The following is a 3,634-nucleotide window of genomic DNA, read 5'->3' on the forward strand; positions in this document are numbered from 1 at the left end:
CCTGGCTTTAGGAGATCATAGGTCTAAAAGTAGCAAATTGAGAAGTGAAATTTTTTGACAGCCAGTTTACTGAAAATTAAGACTTAAAGGGCTCTCTCTCCATTTTTAGTCTTTAAATTATGCACCTTCCAGGACAACCACTGCTGACTTTAGGAGGGTTACTTATCCCCAACTTAAAAATCCTCTGATTCTCTAAAAGGGTTTTTATTCGCATGGCCTTATTTTCATTGACACTGATATTTTCTTCTACTCTTCTCCCTTCCTTCCCCTGGGGAGGGGTAGAAAAAAAACCACACAAAGGAAAATGACGCATGTGCCGTTCAATATTATCATTCCAAATCCTCACGGACTGTTGCCTGTTCTTAAAATATTTGAAACTGCACTGAAAGCTACATTTGTCTGTAACTTTTCTTTTGTAAATGAACTCACATGTAAATTCACCAAATAAATATTACATTCAAGTTTTTCTTAACTTCATTTTTTAAAGGTGGAACAGTAGGTAAGTGATCACCAAATAGCAGTGGCCTCCTGCTACAATGTAATGGTAGTAGTTAGAAAATACCAGAGGTGTTAGAACAGAGATAGATAAATTTAGTCCCTTGGAATGATGCGCACTCAAGGATAAAATAAGACAAAAGTGGCATTCCTTTAAAAGCAGGGGTAAGCAACCTATGGCTTTTGACACCTCATTGGATCCTACAAGAAGAGTAGAAAAAGTTGTGTGAAACATGGCAACTGACATTGTGGGGAAGGGGGCAAACAAACCACAGTAATCATCAAAACTTTTCTTCTCTGTGACTGTATTCCTACAACATTCAACAAACCAAAGTAAATGAATTTGTTTAGGGAGCATTATTTAAATATTGATGTTAGGGGGCAGCAGTCATGGAAGGCTGTCCTGTCCTATTTTGTTAGGATCACCTCTAGCATTCACTGTGCTCTGGTACTATAACAAGACTGCCAGTCAAATAAGACTGTCCTTCCTCCTTCCTTTACTTAAAAAAAAAATCCTCTATTGATAACTTGATTTCTTACCATCCACATTTCTCAATGTTATTCCTCCTCTATCCAAGAATGAAAAAGAAATTTCTTCAAAATCATATTTGAAAATTAAAAATGTTTATATGCAATTCTGTACTTGTGGAGTTACATACTTAATCCCTCCCTCCCACCCCCTTTGCAAAGGGAGAGGTGCCTTCTCTTAGGCCAGGGTTGGGGAGCCTGTGGCCTCGAGGGCCACATGTGGCCCTCTAGGACCTTGGGTACAGCCTTTTGATTTGAGTCCAAGTTTTATGGAACAAATCCTTTTATGAAGGGGATTTGTTCTGTGAATTTTGGATTTTAACTTTTTTTTTTCCCCTTTGTATGTTGCCATTGTGTATATTGTTTTCCTCACTCAACCTACTCTACTTTGCCTTAGTAATTCATCGCTGCTGTTTTCATCATTTCTTACAGTTCAATCACATTCCTATTCTACTTGTTTCATGACATGCCCCCAGCTGAAAGGCTTTCTACTTTGTTTCTAGATCTTTGCTACTTAACAAAAAGTGTTGCTATATAAATACAATATGTTGGTACATGTGAGGCTTTTTTTTTTATCATTAATTTTCTTGCGGCATATGCCTATCTCTGGGCCTTCTAAGCCAAAAGCTATGGGCATTTTGGTTACTTGTTTAGCATAGCTCCAGATTGCTTTCCATAATGATTAGACCAATTTTTTTCCTTCCCAAGCCCCTATATTTGCTCTTAAAACTAATTTTCAGGGCAGCTAGGTGGTACAGTGAATAGAGCACCAGCCCCGGAGTCAGAAAGACCTGAGCAACTCTTAATAGCCATGTGACCTTGGGCAAGTCAACCCCAATTGTCCCCCCTCCAAAAAATAAAAAAGCCTAACTTTCAATAGAAATGTTGGTCCTGCAAAAACTAATAAATAACAGCCTTTTTAGAGTAAAGAAAGGGTGAGGTGGTCCTTTGCCAGTTGTGGAAGAAAAGTACCCCAACATGATAAGTTAACTAAAAATTTCCTAAAAGGAAAAAGCCTTCAGTAAGTCTGTTTCACCAGAAGAGGAAAACACTCTCTCCTTCCCCCACCCTTCCAAAGGCTTCAACAACAAAAGAGGGAACTTTGGCGTCCATACTGAAGGAATAAGCATGGATTTTTCAGTCCATGGATGGGTTATTTATTCTGACCCATGAGGAAAGAGGGAGTCCATTTAAAGACAATTCTCTGGCGCCAAGTCCTCAATTTGATATGATCACTAGAGAACAGGAGACCTAGAATTCAACTGAAGTCTCAGCAACAAAAATAAAATTTTTAAATGGTTTTAAGACACAAACCTAGAACAAAATCCCAAATATTGGGGGGAACTAACAATTAGAATTTCTCCAGTGACAGAGTTTTAAGATGCTATAAAGGAAATGAGAGCTAGGGGGGAAAAGAACACAAGGCACAAAACCTTGTTTTTTCATTGTAGCAAGAGCCTTAAGAATGAAAATGGACCAAATAGAAGTTCATCATTCCAGGAGACAATTACTAAAGTGAAAAACAACTGATCCTAGGAAAGACAAGAAACACTGAATTACCTGAAATCCTGGACTGAAAAAAAGTATTCTGGATCTATCAAGAAATATTTAAAAGAAATTACCCAAACATGCCCCAGAACAAGAGGGCAATGTGAAAATAGAGACTCCACCAATCACCTCCTAAAGAAAAAAAGCAAACTTCAAAGTGGAAACTCCTAGGAATGTCACTGTTGAAATGCATTTTCTTGGGGAGACTAGGTGGCGCAGTGAATAGAGTACAGGCACTGGAGTCAGGAGGACGTGAGTTCAAATCCCACCTCAGACATTTAACACCTAACTAGCTCTGTCACCAGTTTCCCCTCTCAAAAAAAAAAAAAGGTAAAATACATTTTCTTATCTAGAAAAAAATACAAGCAAGCCAAAAAACTCAAACACTGAGGAAATTAGGATAGTACAAGATTTAGCAGCTGCCATCTTAAGGGAGAATACAGAATATGGAATTCCCAAAAATTTACCAAAAGGTGAAAGATTAAGGTCTGTAACCAAAAATAACAAAAAATTGTGGCTCTTAAGTAAAATGATTTAAAAAAAATATTTGGAAGTCAGGAGAAAAATTAGAAAACACATCAACCCAAAGCACAACTTGCTCCCCATTTCCAGAAGTGGCCTTTTCCAGGCATGGAAGGTTAGTAGTTTGCTGATTGCTATTGACAAAACCTCCATTTGTTTTTCCTTGCAAAAACTGAAGGTAAAATGAGATGGTATGCTAATTCAGCAGGCTATGGGAATAAAGCTACTTTGGGGTCCTTAAAATGTGTTCAGCTCGGAAACCATTTGTGTTTGTGTACTGGTGCTAATAACAAGACCATTAGCAATGACAGTCCTTACATAAGTGCTTAGAAACTCCTCTACAGCACCTAGATGTTAGGCTGCAAAGATGAAGCTGTCACATTGTTGGAGAAGACAACCTATACCATAATAGGAAATAGAGGGTTAATGAGCTTGAATGATCCTTGACTAGGCATAATGATTTAAAGAGAAACCCCAAAGACTATGTTAAGTCAGTGTGAGAGACAACCATGCCCACAAAGGAAGAGAAATTCTATAAGGG

At 38.0% G+C, this 3,634-nt stretch overlaps 1 protein-coding gene across 1 annotated transcript in view; it reads left to right on the forward strand.

Moving 5' to 3' along the window:
• TOMM70 (translocase of outer mitochondrial membrane 70) overlaps window positions 1-1,579 on the forward strand; it is a 37,149-nt gene extending 35,570 nt beyond the window's left edge. The window contains exon 12 of the mRNA XM_069065356.1: window positions 1-1,579. This exon is cut by the window's left edge and continues 1,068 nt beyond it. The gene's annotated coding sequence lies outside the window, so the exon portion shown is untranslated.
• Window positions 1,580-3,634: the final 2,055 nt, after the last annotated feature.

The sequence above is a fragment of the Petaurus breviceps genome, unplaced genomic scaffold, assembly GCF_028583685.1.
Source record: "Petaurus breviceps papuanus isolate PSGF00001 unplaced genomic scaffold, PetGlider_PUasm1.0 90683, whole genome shotgun sequence".
NCBI classification, from domain to species: Eukaryota; Metazoa; Chordata; class Mammalia; order Diprotodontia; family Petauridae; genus Petaurus; species Petaurus breviceps.